Source organism: Gracilinanus agilis, chromosome 4 (genome assembly GCF_016433145.1).
Source record: "Gracilinanus agilis isolate LMUSP501 chromosome 4, AgileGrace, whole genome shotgun sequence".
Taxonomy (NCBI): Eukaryota; Metazoa; Chordata; class Mammalia; order Didelphimorphia; family Didelphidae; genus Gracilinanus; species Gracilinanus agilis.
The window spans coordinates 390,188,747-390,206,606 of NC_058133.1; the positions used below are offsets into that span (position 1 = coordinate 390,188,747).

At 35.1% G+C, this 17,860-nt stretch overlaps 1 pseudogene; it reads left to right on the plus strand.

Annotated features, from left to right (window-relative positions):
• The first annotated feature begins 15,545 nt into the window (after positions 1-15,545).
• LOC123247145 lies at positions 15,546-16,209 on the plus strand (annotated as a pseudogene).
• Positions 16,210-17,860: the final 1,651 nt, after the last annotated feature.

The following is a 17,860-nucleotide window of genomic DNA, read 5'->3' on the forward strand; positions in this document are numbered from 1 at the left end:
TTGAATGTTGAAATACAAACTGAAACAATTCTGAGAAATCATCTCACACCTATCAAAATGGCCAAAATGATAAAAGGGGAAAATGGCAAATGTAGGAGGGAATGTGGAAAAATAAGGAGTTAGTACATTGTTGTTGAACTTTGAACTGAACCAAACATTTTGGAGAGCAATTTGGAATTATATTCAGAGAGTTATAAAACTGTGAATACTCAAATGCAGCAAAATCATTGCTTAGTCTGTTTCTCAAGGAGATCAAGGAAAAAGGATATAAACTGAAATTCTCTGAAAAAATTGTAGTAATTCTCTTTGTGGTAGCAAAGAAATGGAAATTGAGAGGATGTCCACCAATTGGGGAATGGCTAAACAAATTGTGTATGTGATTGTGATGGAATACTACAGAGTCATAAGAAATCATGAGCAGGTTAACTACAGGAAACAAAAAAAAACTTGGAAAGAACTATATGGGATAATGAAAAGTGAAATGAGTAGAATCAAGAGAACATCATTTAATGCTAGAGATTTAATACTTGAAGAATAACTTGTAATGTGGCCTCTAGAGAAAGAACTAAAAATGGAAATGTGAAAGATATAATCTATATATTCATATGTGTCTGCTTGATGATGGTATCTATGATGAGGGAAGGGAGGGAGGAGATAAGTTATAAACATTTTTAAAAATTAGAATTGGTCATTTGGAAGCTAATGACTCCATGAAATATAAAGAAATAATGAACAAAGTCAAGAGAATGAAAGCATAAAAGAAAAACTGAAATATCCCAGCAGTAAAACAACTGATTTGGAAAACAGATTGAGGAGAGAGAATTTAAGATTTAGTGGACTACCTGAAAGTAGAAATAAAACAAACATATATTTATTTATTTATTTGTTTGTTTGTTTTTTTTAAAACCCTTACCTTCCGCCTTGGAGTCAATACTGTGTATTGACTCCAAGGCAGAAGAGTGGTAAGGGTAGGCAATGGGGGGTCAAGTGAATTGCCCAGGGTCACACAGCTGGGAAGTGTCTGAGGTCAGATTTGAACCTAGCACCTCACGTCACTAGGCCTGGCTCTCAATTCACTGAGCTACCCAGCTGCCCCCACAAACATAAATTTTAAGAAATAAATAAAGGAAAACTGCCCAGACACCTTAGATCCAGAAGATAAAAGGGAAATTAAAAGTATTCTTTCATCACTCCAGAGGGAGATCTAAAAAAACACTCAAGAATAATATATAGCCAAATTCCAGAGCTACCAGTTCAAGGAGAAAATGTTGTAAGCAAAAATCTAGATTCAAAAAGAAAGAAACCATTCAAATATTGTGAAAAGCCATAATCGGGATCATAAAAGATTTAGTTGTTTCCACATTAAAGAAACAGAGGACTTAGATTATGATATTCTAGAAGAAAAAGGAGTCAGTATTTATTACAACCAAGAATATTTCACCTAGAAAAACTAAATATAATTCTTCAAGGGAGGAAAAAACACATGTATTTAATGCAATAGAGAACTTTCAAATATCCCTAATGAAAAGGCCAAATCATAAGAGTAATAATAAGAGACTAAGTAAAGTAAAAGTATTACATTCCTGAATGGGAAGGTAATAGATGTCATAATCCCTAAGAACATTATCATTACGGCAGTTAGGAGGTACTCCCTTACTCCTGCAACATAGCTCATCTTGATTTCATGTATATAAAAAACAGTATCATATTGCTTGCCTTTTCTAAAGTTAGGAGAATGAATGAAGGGTTAGAATTTGGAACTCAAAAGTTTTTTAAATGTGGAAAGCAAATCAGTAGTAATACATTTTTAAAAAAGTTTTTTTTTCTTTTTAAGAGAAGAGTGGCTGAAGTTCTTTCCTATTTGGAAGAAGAAAAAGTCTTCCTAGAAAGGAAAAAAATCATAGATTTAAGATTAAGAGCTAGAAAATTTATTCCATTTCTTTATCAATTTTCTGGGGACTATGACAGGAAAATAAATTGAAGAAAATCTATCTTGCCTTTCTCATAAAGCATTTTTTATGACTTCTAATAGCTAGAAAGACCAAACACTTAATCTAGTTTTCCTCATTAGGATGATTTTGATTGTTCTGGGAATTAAAATTTTTTATTTATTCTCCTCAAGATGGCCAACCTGCATCATGTTTAAACACTTTATAAGAGAGATAAGGAAAGTACAAAATTAGAATTCCCCGTTGGCTCTGTCTGATCTGCCTCTCAAATCAACCAGACTTCCTTCATTTTTCTTTATGGAGGAGGGATGCATCACTGGTCAAAATTTTCTGTTTTCCTTCTATTTTGCTTTATAACATCATCTGGTATAGATTTTTAAGATTCTAGTTGACCATTCAGCCTTTTTATTATGGAAATTAGTTCAAGAATACCTATGTATTTTTCTCTAGGACTTTTCCCCTTTTTTTTATGCTCCACTCTAGGAAAGTAGAGAAAATTCATCAAATTAGAAGATAAAATATAATTCATGTTAAAGTGCTTTGAGTAAGAGGTGTTCATTTTTTAAATAATTTCTATACCGATTTTGGTTGAGCAGTTTTCTGAGACAGTGCAATGAAACTGTAAGTAGACATTTTAGTTTTCATAACATTATTTTTTATCAGAACTTTCACATATAATCTGTAACCAAGAATAAGATCAGCAAAGAAGAAAAAGCTACCAAACCAAGTAAAAGGAGTAAATAAAGATGTTTAAAACAAGATTGTATCAATATGTATAGTATCTTCCATTTTTCTAAAGACAGGTGTGATATCCAAAGACTTGAATTCAGTTCCCCCAACATTCACTTCCAACCCTCTCCTCTCCTCCATTTTTGAGAAATGCTGTATTAAAAGACAACACTGTTTTCTTGGGGAAATTGTATTTCACTTATTCCCAAGGAAAATAATTTAAAATCCTAACAAGTCATTACTTGTTCTAATTCTTAAAAAGCTACTATTATGGGCAGCTAAATGGTACAAGGGAAGAAGACAAGTAAAAATTTGGCTCAGACACTTCTTGGCTTTATGGCACTGGGCAATCACTTAATCATTATTTGCTTCAGTTTTCTTATTTGTAAAATGAGGAAAATAATAGCACAACCAACCGGGGTTGTGGTGAGGTTTAAATGAGATATTTGTAAAACACTGAGCAGAGTGCCTAGAATATGTGCTTAATGAATGCTTTTTTTCTACCTTCCCTTCCTATTAAATCTAAATGAATATGATCCTTACTGAACTTCTGCTATGTTATCACAGTAATTTTTATTTTGTAAAATTGCACAAGGAAATGACGTAAAAAGATAAGAATTTCTCTACACATTTTTCTCTCACTTATTTATTTTGTTTTAAATTTAAAAATTCTTATTCTCAACAAATGCACAAGGAACTCCAGGGAAACTGGAAGGAAATACTAATTTTACTTTTTTGGAGAAGGATGCCATAAATTATTATTAGAAAGTTGAAGTTGTGAATTGTATTTTAAAAGGAAGTGTTTTTCAGCTGCAAGAATAGAAAATGAAGTGCTAAATGAAATACTCTGTATAAAATGCCTACTACTGTTTGTATATCTGATCTTCATTAGACTCTCTAGCCAACAATTACTGTTAGCTATTATTATCATTCCAACATGTCTATTTTGGACTACATACATGTGGTGTGAGAAAACCTTTTGGTTTTAGGCAAGCTTTATTATCAGGAAGTCACAAGGAAAGTCTTAAATATTTCAATTTAAGTTTTTTTAAGGGGTTTAAGTAAGTGTGGAACTTTGCCTTGGTTAAAAAAACAATCGGTGAGGTCCTCATGAGGCCATTTACCCATAGACTCAAAGGGTAGAATTTGATGATATCCCTTTTTTCATGACAGACTTATTTTTAAAATTCTATCTTCTTTGTTCATTTTGTTGTATTCCCAACCATGTATAGATGATAGCAGTTGGTCTTTGGATTAGATAATACATTTTTTTGGTTCAATTTCCCAGTAGATTCTTGGGATGCTCATTATTATATACTGGAGCTGGGAAAACTGATGTTTTTCTCCTGAGCTTGGGAGGATTTGGCTTTTTTCTATTCCTAATGGAGGAGAAAGAAGAGAAAATATATGCTGAGACTCAATAATGTGTGTGTGTGTGTGTGTGTGTGTGTGTGTGTGTGTGTGTGTGTGTGTTGAGAACATCCTGGATATTGCTGCAGGTGTTGCCACCCTGCTACCACAAATGAAATGGTAAAAGAGAGAAATAATGACTAAAAGAAAAATCTATAAACTATGGAGCAGTGCTAATTGGGCTGTGAGCATCCCTGTTGCAAAGAACAAAATGGGTAACAAGCAAATATTTCCTTATTTTCAATTGTCTTGGGAGACTGATTTTAATTCCCAGTCTTTGTTCTTCAAATCTATTTGCTTTCTCTCTCTCTCTTTTTTTTTTACTCACTTGCTTTTAAAGAAATTGGTTTCTCTTAATTTGTTTAGTATTAGTTTAGTGCATTGTTGGCTTTTATGTTTGCCCTCCAGGGTTAAACATAGCTGAGAGGGGATCAATTATGTGATGGAGTCCTTAGATTGAAAGATTAGAGTAAATAAAACTGGGACCTATTTCCTGGCCAAAATGTGAGACTTCTAGCTATATTTTATAACTCCCCAATATCATAGGAAAAAAAAGAAGTCAGACCAAATGAACCTAGGTCTGGCCCAGGGAAAAGAAGTAGAGTCTTTCCCTTTTGAATGCAGTTGGTCATTTGGTTCTTCCTTAGTTAAAGTTAATGATCAGCTCTTTCCCAAGGGTGGAGCCAGTGGTGGAGAATAGAGCAAAAGCTCCATCTGTTGTGAGGTATTTGGAATGTGGGGTAGCAACTGGAGTGTTCCGGTAAATGTTGAACAATCCTCTCTCAAAAAAAAAAATATATATATATATACCCACAACACTCTTTTAGGTTTAACTTGCATTATTAACACTTTCACCATCACTTTCTTAAGTCTGGAAATCAACATAAAAAAAATCAAGCCCTGATTTGTAGCATTTGCCAATATCTAAGGTGTAAATGCTCACATTGATAACTTAACAGTTGACTTTCCCTCAATCTAAGGAACTATCTCCAACACATGACTGGATGCCAATCACACAAAGGTCTGTGCCAGTCAAAAGGAATTAACTAGTTCTCAGATTGAGCAAGCACATACTGCCAATTACAATTCAGAGTTCTATTTGACTTTTAATCATTTCCTTTATGAATAAAGCAACAAAAGCAATAGATAGCATTATAATAGGGATTTCTAACAAAATACAGTGACAGTCCCTAAAAATTTCGATTAATCTAATCACTGTAATAGCACAATGAAGTTTTAATATGTAAAAAGAATGCTTTATGGTCTCATTTCTTTATCAGCTGCAATGCTCTCTCTAGTTCTCAGGAAGTAATCAAAAGTAGTTGGCATTAAGAAATTTTCCTACTATCCTATCACAATGCATGAACCAACTTTTTATCAGTAATTTGCAAGGATTACAGAGCTTTGTCCTTTAGATGAAAGGCTGTTGGAGGAAACATCTTTTGATTGCCTGAGATAATCAGATAAGCCCCTGAGCATATGTATATCTACTTTAGAGATGGGGCATTTCTATTTGGGACTTGAAAATTCTGGTTCACTCAGGTCTTTCAGAGGGAATAGTTTTTGGTGAGAAGTATAGGAGGAGACTCTTCCTCTCCTCCTTTTTCTCTTCCCCTTCACTATTTCATATCATCAGAGAGATAGGGCCAATAAGAAACAATGGTCACTGCTTCTGCATGGGGATCAGAGAGAAAAATGGAGAACAAATATATGTGTGGAAAGTTTGAAACCCATGAGGAGCTATGTGAGGACTCTACAAAGAGAGTAACCATGTCTAGTACCAAGAGTTGTGAGGAAAGCTAACCTTAGAGAGCATGATCTCTCATAGCTGAGAGAAAGTACCAGCTTTATATTTTAGAAAAGAATAAACCCTTGGAATAAAAAGCTACACCCAAGGGGAACTTCATGAGGACTCCATGTAGGTAGAAAAGGACTTCCAATACCAGAAGTTGTTTCCTGTGTAAGCACCTGCTTGTTGACACACTGATTTTTTTTAAAACCCTTATCTTCTGTCTTGGAGTCAATGCTGTGTATTGGCTCAGAGGCAGAAGAATGGTAAGGGCTAGGCAATGGGGGTTAAGTGCCTTGCCCAGGGTCACACAGTTGGGAAATGTCTGAAGCCAGATTTGAACCTAGGACCTCCCATCTCTAGGTTTGGCTCTCAATCCACTGAGCAACCCAGCTGCCCCCTGTATTCTAAATTAGATATTACTCTTTTCATTGTGGGAGTGAATCCTAGACTTTTTGTGGGAAATATTTTGTAACTATTATTCTTGATACGTCTTTGTTAAAAACCAATTGAGTCCACTGGCTGTAAAGGTTTGGGGCTTGGGAGTTATGATGATATAAACGTAACTTTTCTGGGTTATCCCTAGAACCTTGAGGGCCTATAAAAATGAGTGCTAGTGAGAGTGAGGGGAATAGCCCCAGAAAAAGTGCTGCATTGTCATTTGTGTTATTCCTCAAACTGTAACAAAGAATGAAAATCTCTAGGCTATAATTCTGAGCTGGAACTGACTCTACTGTGGGAAAATACAGTCTGTGCTCTTATCACACTCAGTATGTGATGAAATGACAGCTTGTGGATGTTCACAGTTGTTTTTATAGTCTTTTGACAGTTAATATAAGTCATTGATTAATAAAAACCACATCCTCAAAATATGTTAGCCAGTAGAGGATAAATTCTAGTACAAGGTCCAAGCATTTTATTGAATTTATAACTAATTCTTCAGACAATAACTCTTAAGAAGAGACATAAAGATAGGGTTGTCTCTCTGAGTTATAAAATCTGAAGACCCTGTTATCGACATAAATTCCTAGAACAGCACATGCTATTAATAAATTCCTACTTTTACAACTGACTCTATGATCATTTCTATTATCTTTATCCAGAATCAGGATTTCTCCAAGTTGTGTACTTGACATTCCAAGGTTGATAGCAGGAGCTCTTGAGCTGACTCTTCTCCTTTTTTATTACTACTGCATATACACAGTTCATTAACAACCCAAATACACCCTTTCTAACATCCTTGTTACAGATACAAGTTAAGAGTTTGTATGAGATGACTTGATTTTACAGTAATTTATGTAAAAATCAATAATTATAATTTCAACTTTTCAAAACAGAAAAAGAATAAAATAGAGATGACCTCATAGATAGACAGTAATGTCGAAATTAGCTTGAAGGAAAACTGTTTTCTGAATTTGACTTATACACATTCAAGAATATTATACCTAAATGAGGATCATGAGCCAATGACCTGAGGCAACATTTTCTGGCCTGTGTTCTGTGGGACCTGAATGTTCTATGATGATGATGTAAATGTAAAATTTGCCAAGGAAACTCCATAGACAGTAGGGTCCACAGGGACATGAAGAGTTGGATATGACTGCAGGACTGAATGATGGTTTTAGCAATATTTCTTTTAAAATATCAAACATGAAATTATATGCATATGTGAAAAATAATTGTATATGGCAATTTTTTGGTTACAAAAAATAAGATCATAGGATTTTTAGAGCCTTTTTTCCTGCCACTCAGATCCCACTGAAAAACCTATAGGAAACAGGTGCTGTGAGTAGCTCTTCCCTTCAATTTATCCCCCTTCCTGACTGAATACTAAACCCCTAAGAATACTAAATTCCCATGAAAATGATCCAAAGGATACAGTTGCTCCATTCTAACACTCACCTCTTGGATCCATAGGGGAGAGGTGAGTGAATGTGGATGTCATGAAGGCTGCTTGGTCATATGCCAAGGTCATTCATTTCATCCCAGACCATTGCCAGTTACCCTGACTTTTGTCCTGCCATTGGACTTCAATGACTCTGGAAGAGAGAATGAGCCTGATGACTTTGTGTAACTCTGCCTCACTTCAAACTAATCAATTCCCAAGACATTATCAGTGATGCCATCAGTCCTCTTTGAAAAAGGGAGAAAAACAAACAAATTGGTCTATATAGTTGCTGAAATTCTTTCCAGCCTTAAAAACTATGTGAAACTCTGCTCTCTCTCAACTCCACCTCCCTCCCTCCACAGACTCACTTTCTATCCTGCCAAAAATGTTTCTCTACATTAAATGCCACCTCAGTCACCTAGAGGGGAGACAACACTTTCTCCTTTTTTCAACAATATAGTTAGTTGAATTGTCAGTCAACAGCAGACCACCAGCTAGCTCAGCTTAGCATATGAACCAATGAAAATGTTTAATAAGACACCTTTTGTGATTTGGGGAGTGTGTGGAGGAGCTGGAAGAATTGTGGATGGGATCCATTAGGTAGATAAGAAGAAATATAAGGTAAATATTTAAGAGATTTGTGATTTTATTTATGTACAATCTTCTTTGTTTATGGAAAAGCTTGTTATTTTTTGGTTTAGTACATTTTGAAATTAAAGATAATGTTAAAAAAGTTTACAATTCACAAAGCTTAAAGAAGATAACATGTATTGCTGGGTTGAAAGAAAAAGAAAACAGAACTGGGAAAAAATAAAGAAATCTCAACTACAAAAATGAGTGGAAAAAAAGATAGCTTGAGTTTGATTGACAGTTCAGTTGGCTAGTACCAGGGGAGATGGGAAAATTAGAGGGTTCTGCTTAGATAACTTTCATTAAGGGAAGGGGACAAAGAACTTTTGAAAACTTGGGACCCAAGTATCCCCCAAATTCAATCTTGTTGTTAAGGTTCCACAGAAAAGTGTGAAGACTTTTAATGTGTCCTTTAAGACTTTTCTGAGAAAGAAGGTCTAAGGAAGGAATTGCTAGAGAACTAGAAAGATACTGAAGAGAGATTATCCAGAGTCATATTCTAAGCAAAACTGTGATGCCAGGGGGCAGCTGGGTAGCTCAGTGGAGTGAGAGTCAGGCCTAGAGACAGGAGGTCCTAGGTTCAAACCCGGCCTCAGCCACTTCCCAGCTGTGTGACCCTGGGCAAGTCACTTGACCCCCATTGCCCACCCTTACCAATCTTCCACCTATGAGACAATACACTGAAGTATAAGGGTTAAAAAAAAAACCAAAAAAACTGTGATGCCATTTATCCCATCAAGTCTATCTCATCTTACCATGCCATCACAGTCAGGGTCCTTGATTATGGGCCCTACCTTTGGCCATTTCTCTGGGTCCTGACCCACATTTTCATGAGAACCAATATACTCTCAAGGCCTTAGCTGCTGACAGCTAATCTGTATTAAGGCAACAATGGCAATGTGTTAACCTCTTCTGTATAATATCATATGTCTTATCCTAAAGGAGTAACTAATGGTCAGGCTGCTGGAGAAAGGTTCTGATAATTTCCTATCTTACTGTTTCTCAGCTTTGCTTTGTTGCCAGCCAACTCTACTGGGAACTGTTTCCTGCCTGGCTGATTTCCTGCCATCAGTCTAGAAAGAGAACCATTTTAATTGACTCCTTCTGTGTGTCAGCTGCCTCTGAGAACCTTGCCATTTCAGATACCTTTCCATGACTCAACTTCTTTTTCATACTTAAGTATTTTCTCCTATCAAAAACAATTGTGCCTAGTTTTATTTTAAGTGAGGTGATACTCATCCATTTTATAGACTTGGCTACCCTAATTCTAAAGATCTAACCCATAGTCATTTTATTATGCATTGCTTTATTATATTTTACAGACATTGCATTTTTTTTCTTTTACGAATTGAATGTTTGTGACAGCCCTGCATCTAGCAAGTCTATCATGCCATATTCAATCTGCATGTGCTTACATTGTCTCTGCATCACATTTCAGGAATTCTTGTATTATTTCAAACTTTTTCATTATTATTATAATCTATGTTATGGTGATCACTGCCATCAGTGATCTTTGATGTTACTATTATAATTATTTTGGTGCACCAGAAACCACCCATCTAAGACAGTGAATTTAATCAATAAATATTGTCTGTGTTCTGGCTGTTCCATTAAACTGACCTACTGCCATTTCCCATCTTTTCCCCTCTCCTTGTGTCTCTCTAGTCACTGAGACACAACAATATTGAAATTAGTCCAATTAATAACCCTATAATGGCCTCTATGTGTTCTAAGTAAAAGAAAGTGTCAATGTAGAAAACTTCATTATTGTCTTATTTTAAGAAATTGCTGTAGCCATCCTAACCTTCTGAATCAAGATCCTCCACTAGCAAAAATATTATGACAGCATTTTTTAGCAATAAAGTATTTTTAAATTCAGGTACATACATTATTTTTAGGTATAATATTAATGCACATTTAATAGGATACAATATACTATAAAGATACATTTTATATGCACTGGAAAATTAAAACATTCATGCAACTTGCTTTATTGCATTTTTTTGCGGGTGGTCTGGAACTAAACCCACATTATCTTAAAAGTATGCCTACTTTCACTCTGTACAATTTGATATGATGGTAAATGAGCAACTTTTATCCACTTCTTCACAGGATCTCTTTTGATACATGTTTCCTTTATAGTTATATGTTTACAATGTTTATTGTGCTTTATGATACAATGAGAAGCAGAATTGAATAAAGAATCAAGAAAAGGCATCAGAAAAACAACTCTGAGGTACTACCTCACACCTATAAGATGACATGACAAAAAAGGAAAATGATAAGGAGAGGTGGAAAATTGGGACACTATACACTATTGGTGGAATTGAGATCTGATCCAAAAATTCTGGAGAACAATTTGGAACTGTTCTCAAGGAATTGTGAAACTGTGCATATACTTTGATCCACCAATGCCATTACTAGGTCTGTATTCTAAAGAGATTTAAAAAAGGGAAAAGGACCTATTATATTATATATGTATATATAGATAAAGATATAGATCTAGATCTAGATCAGATCTTTTTGTAATAGCAAAGAATTGCAACTTGAGGGTCTGTCCATTGACTGGGTAATGTCTGAACAAGTTATGGTATATGATAGTGATGGAATACTATTGTGCTATAAGAAATGTCAAAAATAAGATTATTTCAGAAAAATCTGGAAAGAAATACATGAACTGATGCAAAGTGAAGTGAACAGAACCAGAACATTATACAAAGTGACAGCAATATTTCTTGAACAAGTGTGAATGACCCAGTTATTCTCAGCGTTAGTCATTCGAGACAATCCTACAGACTCATGATGAAGAATGTCTTCTATTCTCTGAGAAAGAATTGATGGAGTCTGAATGCAGACTGAATCATATTATATTTCATTTTCTCTTTTTTAAAAAATTTGAAGTCTCTTCCACAAAATTACTAATATGAAAAAATGTTTTGCATGATTGCACATGTAAAATCTATATTGTATTTGTCTACCTTTTCAAGGAGGCAGGAAGGCAGGGAGAGTGGGTCAAAAGAAGGAAGAGAATTGGAAACTCAAAACTTTAAAAAAAGTTTAAAGATAATTTTTACATACAACAAGGGAAAAATAAAATATTATTTAAAATAGATATCAGTCAGGATGATTTTGGCTTAAGTCTTGTCTCTTGACTCATACTGACTGGGTCACTCTGGATAAGTCAATTAGCCTCCCAGGCCCCTAAGATCTCTTAGACGTTTAGTTGGCAGATAGGGTTTTCCTGATTAGAATTGCCTATATCATCATATTATATAATACATATATATAGTCCTAACCTACTTCATGTTTCACAGAATCTGACAATTACATATGCTGTACAGTTTACAAAATACTTGTTAGCTCTTCTGAACCTCAGAACAATCCTTTGAAGTAGGCAGGGGAGAGGTATCAATCCCATTTTACAGATAAGCCCAAATGCCAGTGATTTCAGATGCACAGCTAAGAAGAAGCACAGGTAGGATTCAAACCTAGATCTTCTGACTCCAAAGCCCTTGTTCTTTTTAACTTTCATGTTCATTTTTTCTCTCCCACATCACAGAGTTAATTAGTGGAATAAGATGGGATTTAAGCCCATGTCTTCTGACTCTAAAATCATTATTCTTTAAAATGTTCAAATTAAATGTTTCTCTGCTATGTCCTTATTTCTAAATTACCTATTTCTTATCCCATTTACTTATGCCCTTAGAGCTCACAAACAATATACTTGATTCTCTTACCTTCTTGCCATTTTCTTGTTCTAATGTCTATTATGCAAATCATGATTATCATCAACCAATTCAAAATTGCACTGTGAGAACTGCTTCATTTCTTTATAGCTGTAGTGGGACTCTGTTACATACTTAAAAATTTTTTTTGGTTGTTGTTTTAGAACTTTCAGACTACTTGAGTGTTTATAAGCCCATTATTCACATTTTTAATTTTTCCTAAAAGTACATTTGATCTTCTTGGTTTAGATTTGGATGATGTCACGGTCCTAATAATGATCCTTTATATGGCATTTGTTTTCAAGGTTGAATGGAACTTTCTATCTTTTACTTAATCTTGAAAGTATCCCCAAATGTAGATAAGAGACAGGTGTTCTTAGTTTGCTGAGAAAAAAGTCACAGATAGGTTAGGTGAATCATCAGTGAGGGAACTAGAATTAAACCTTCTGTCTTTCAGTTCTGATCTAATTAACTCCCATTCTAACCTTACTTCTTTCTTTTGAAACTGTATGGGTCACTGGGAATTCTTCGAAGATATTGAATCATTAAATTTGCTAGAATTAAATAAGTATATCCATTTGACACTGCTCTGCCAACTATTAAAATAATAATAGTTGTCAACATTTATTTATATTGTGCTATATAGTCACAAAACACTTGGAATATATTATCTCATTGGCTATAATTATCTCCACCATTTCAAGAAATCCCCAGCCATCATATATCACTTTAATCCCTACTTTTCTCCTGACAGTCTCCTCTATAGCCTGGCCAATTGCTTTGCTGATTTGCTTGTGACCTTCTCAAGTCTACTTCAGTTCTGAAGCCTTGAACATTGATCAAATGAATTTTGCCATTGTTTCTGGAATTGGAGTGCCAGTCTTCTCTATGGCTCTACTCTCTTTCCTGGAACAGCTCCACACAAAAGTGCCTCTCCCTGGACTGTACTCCTTTAAGTTATGGCTCCGCCATTAGCATATGAACTCTTGAAGGGAAGGACAGTCTTTTCTTTTGTATTTGTATCTCCAGCCCCAAGGACCCTGGCCCATCTTCCAAACTTTAAAACAAGAAAATAGCATACATTCTTTAGGAAAAATTGAAAACTTAATTGATAGACTTATAAAGGAAAACAATTCAGTCAGATTTTTCCGCATTCCCTTCAATATTTATCATGTGCCTTTTTTGTCATGTTAGTCTGTCTTATAGGAGTGAAGTAATTCTTGTTCACTCTTGGCATTGTTAGGAAAATGAGTCAGTCATATATACAAGATCTAGTTGTCATGATCCTCAGTATTTGGTTTCATTGACTCTGGTAGAAGCTTTATAGGTCACTGTAATCACACAGACCTAATAAGACATTTTGGTTACTATGTTAACGTTTTCTTTGGCCAGAAATCCCAAAATGTATTACAATTTCAGTTACTCATACTTTTTTTTCCAAATTAAGCAAACCTCAGAGCTATATTTAAATACTACAGATATCTAGATTAATTGAGATGATGAGCAACAGTAACACGTTCTATGGAATAAGTTGTTCTGACATCATCTCTTTCCTGAGGGAAATTTGCTTTGACATTGCTTCCTTCACTAATTTTCCACATTCTTGTTGTGTTTAATTCACTAGTGTTTCTGTTACTCTGTTTAAAAGTCTTGAAAAAGCAAAATGTCCAGTCATTTGAAGGTCACACCCAAAATATAAAATATAAGTCTGGTCATTTACCTTCAATGGGATTGTTTCACTCCATCTTTTCCCTCAAATTCCTTGATTTTCTGTCAGTTTAAGTAATGCCCAAGACTACTTTACTAGCAACAACTTGTATTTGGGAATATTTTCTTTCAATGGGAGTTTAGTGTGGTTCACCAAGTTTGTAGCTATATACCATTTTCCTGGCAAGGCCTGTATCATAGTGTTCTTTGCATCCCAAGTACCTGGTATTATTGATTTGAATGCCTTAAGTTGTTAATAAATTTTTGTTAACTTGAAATCTCCCCATGAGTAATTTTAATTTCTCTAGTTGAAAACCTGTTGGGCAAGGAAGGATGGTGATCAGTGGAAGTTCTTCATAGCTACTAGCTATTTAAATTATTTTTAAAAATCTAACTATCTAATTATTACAGGAAGTTGAATGCTATCTCTTATTGGAACTTCTCCAGACTTGAAGAAGTCAAACCAAGGGAGGATGTAAGGCCAATTAATGCCTTTTGAATTCTCTCCTTGTACCTTTGTAGCTACAATCAATCAAGTCTATTCACCATGTGATTAGAAGACCAGCATCAGTTACAAAATATGTACATGATCCAGATATCTCCACAGTAGTACCATTACTTGTGGTTATTCAGTCATTTCAGTCATGTCCAACTCTTTGTAAGCCCATTTTGGATTTTCTTGGCAAAGATACTAGTGTGGTTTGCCATTTCCTTCTCTAGTTCATTACATATATCTGCCATTACATATCTTTACAATTCTCCTAGAAGTAGTCTCTCCAGTTTCTTCCCTATGGGAAATTTCACAAGTGGCACTCTCTTTATGCTCATAAGAATGGCCATTATTACCAATCCTCCATTAAACTCATTTTATCTTCTTAAAGCATTTCTTCCTCCTTTGATAATCATAACTTATCATCATTATCATCATCATCATTATGTTACTATTATTGTTGACCTAGGATTTTATGGGAGTGGTCAATTAACAGAATTAGAGAATTTGAGATGAGTCCAACCCATATTTTCACTCTATCATTCCTAAAGAATCATCATCTAGCTTCTGTTTGAAGAACTACAATGAGGTAAAAGCTATTACCTCTTGAAGTACCTCACTGCATTTTTTGTAAAAAAGCTAATTAAGTAGTTTTTTCTTTATGATAAGGCTAAATTGGCCTCTAACTTCTACTAGTTTTAAAGTCGTTCTTTTTGAAATTTCCTCTCATTTTTCTTGATTCTGTCCTTTATGACCACTAAGTGTAGTTTATAGGCCCTCTACATGATAATCTTTCACATTCTCAAACAGAACCATCCTGTCTCTGCTAAATCTTTTCTGGGATAAAGATTTTTGTGATTTTAACCAATCTACCTATGCCATAGTCTCAAGGTCTGCCACTATTTAAGTTTCCTTCTCTGGATATTCTCTAGTCTATCAATGTTCTTCTTGAACTGTGGTGCCCAGAAGTGATCACAATATTGGGGATGAGGTCTGAAAAGAGCATAAGATGATGGGAATATAACCGCCCTATTCTCAGAAGCTATACTGACCTAATTTACATTATTGCTTTACCATGTTATTACACCAACATTTATTAAGCTTGTAGCCCATTAAAAGCACTTCTTTTGGGTTTTGGCTTGGTGGGCTTTGTGTGAGGAGACCTGGGCTGTGTAGCCCATGCGGAGGGAGTCGGGGAAGGGGGCAAGTGGATGTGCGCAACATCAGGATGGCCGCCCAAGGAGAACCCCAAGTCGAATTCAAACTTGTATTAGTTGGTGATGGAGGTACTGGAAAAACTACATTTGTAAAACATCACTTGACTGGTGAATTTGAGAAGTATGAAGCCACCTTGGGTGTTGAGGTCCATCCCCTTGTGTTCTATACTAACAGAGGTCCTATTAAATTCAACGTATGGGATACAGCTGGCCAAGAGAAATTTGGTGGTCTGAGAGATGGTGATTACATCCAAGCTCAGTGTGCCATTATAATATTTGATGTAACATCAAGAGTTACTTACAAGAATGTACCTAACTGGCATAGAGATCTGGTAGGAGTTTGTGAAAATATCCCTATAGTGTTGTGTGGCAACAAAGTGGATATTAAGGACAGAAAAGTCAAGGCGAAATCAATTGTCTTCCACAGGAAGAAGAATCTCCAGTACTATGACATTTCAGCCAAAAGTAACTACAACTTTGAGAAACCCATCCTTTGACTTGCTCGAAAACTTATTGGAGAACCTCATTTGGAGTTTGTTGCCATGCCTGCTCTTGCACCTCCAGAGGTTGTTATAGACCCAGCACTGGCAGCACAGTATGAGCAGGACTTACAGATTGCTCAGACAACTGCGCTCCCCGATGAAGATGATGACCTGTAAGGGAATGAAGCTAGAGCCCAGCATTGGATGTCTAGTTTTATAGGCAACTGTTCTGTGATGTCAGTGGTGTAGCGTGTTTGCCACTTTATTATATAGCTGAGCAGAACATGTGCTTAATCTTTGGGATGCTGAAGGAGATGAATGGGCTTTGGAGTGAATGTGACAGGTTAAAAAAATATAATTCATATTTTGGACCTGCGTATTTAGCTGTTTGGGACCACAATTACATCCCCTTGAGTTTCAAATATAAGACTGCTGCAGTCCCATCATATTATTCAGTGGTGAATCTTGTTTGTTACTGTCATTCCCATTCCTTTTTTCGTTTAGATCATAATAAAGTTGTATTTCAAATATCTAAGCAAGTGAGCTCTTATCCCTTGTTTATAAAACAAGCATTTTAAAACCTGTTTTGTGTGGTCTATGGTAGATAAATACCATGTTACTATTTAGATGGCCTTTACGTTTTTATGACTAGTTGTTTTTAAAACATCATCATCAGTTAAGATACTTGAGTCATACATTTCACAAAGTAAAGATAGGTGCTGGACAGGTTAAAAAAACTTTGCTACTGTTACATGAAAGTGTGAACATATTTTATTTAGACAGTAATTAAAGATTTTCACACTAGCTAGTGTACCTAAGGTGGCTTTTGGAAGAAGGATAAAGTTGAAGACTAAAATAATCACATGAATGAATAGTGTATCTTCTTCCTGTGTATGAGCTGTCAATAGAATAGAATTTAATTTATGTGAATTGAGTATCAGTTGAATGCAGCTTTTTAAAGATTATAATGCTTAGCATACATGGGAATGGTAACCATGCTTTGAAAGGGTGGCTTAAAGTGATTATGAAATAAGCTAGACTGTTAACTTCAACTTTGATAAGTTTTAAATCCACTGTAGGCAAAGTATTCTTATTCGGAAGGAAGCATTAATCAGGTAACTGCTGGGATGACCACCACTGGAATAGTGAGAAAATGGACCATTTTCAGTGATGTCAGTCTAAATTGAAGCCTTGGAATGAGTTTTGTATTTTGGGTTCTATAATAAAAGTGAAGCATTTAAAAAAAAGCACTTCTTTTAAATAATAGGTAATGTGTATCTAACCTTGCTTCTCTAATCATAAACTTCTGAAATTTATATTTTGTACTCTGTTCATTCTAATTGAATTCTTCCTTATTAGATTTAGCATAATACTGTAGCCTGTCAGTATCTTTTTGATTCCTGTCTCTATTATTCAGTATGTTAGCTATCCTTCCCATATTTTTTATATTAAAAATTAATTAATTAATTAAGAATATTTTTCCATGGTTACATGATTCATGTTCTTTCCCTTTTCTCCTCTCTCCTCCTTCCTAGAGCCAATGGGTAATTCCACTGGGTTTTACATGTATCACTGTTCAAAATCTATTTCCATATTATTAATATTTGCAATAGTGATTATTTAAAGTCAACATCCTCAATCATATTTCCATGGAACCATGTGATCAATCATATATTTTTCTTCTGCATTTCTAATCCCACAGTTCTCTGGATGTGGATAGCGTTCTTTTTCATAAGTCCCTTAGAATTGTCCTGGATTATTGCATTGCTGCTAGTAGACAAGTCCATTATGTTCGATTGTGCCACAGTGTATCAGTTTCTGTGCACAATTTTCTCCTGGTTCTG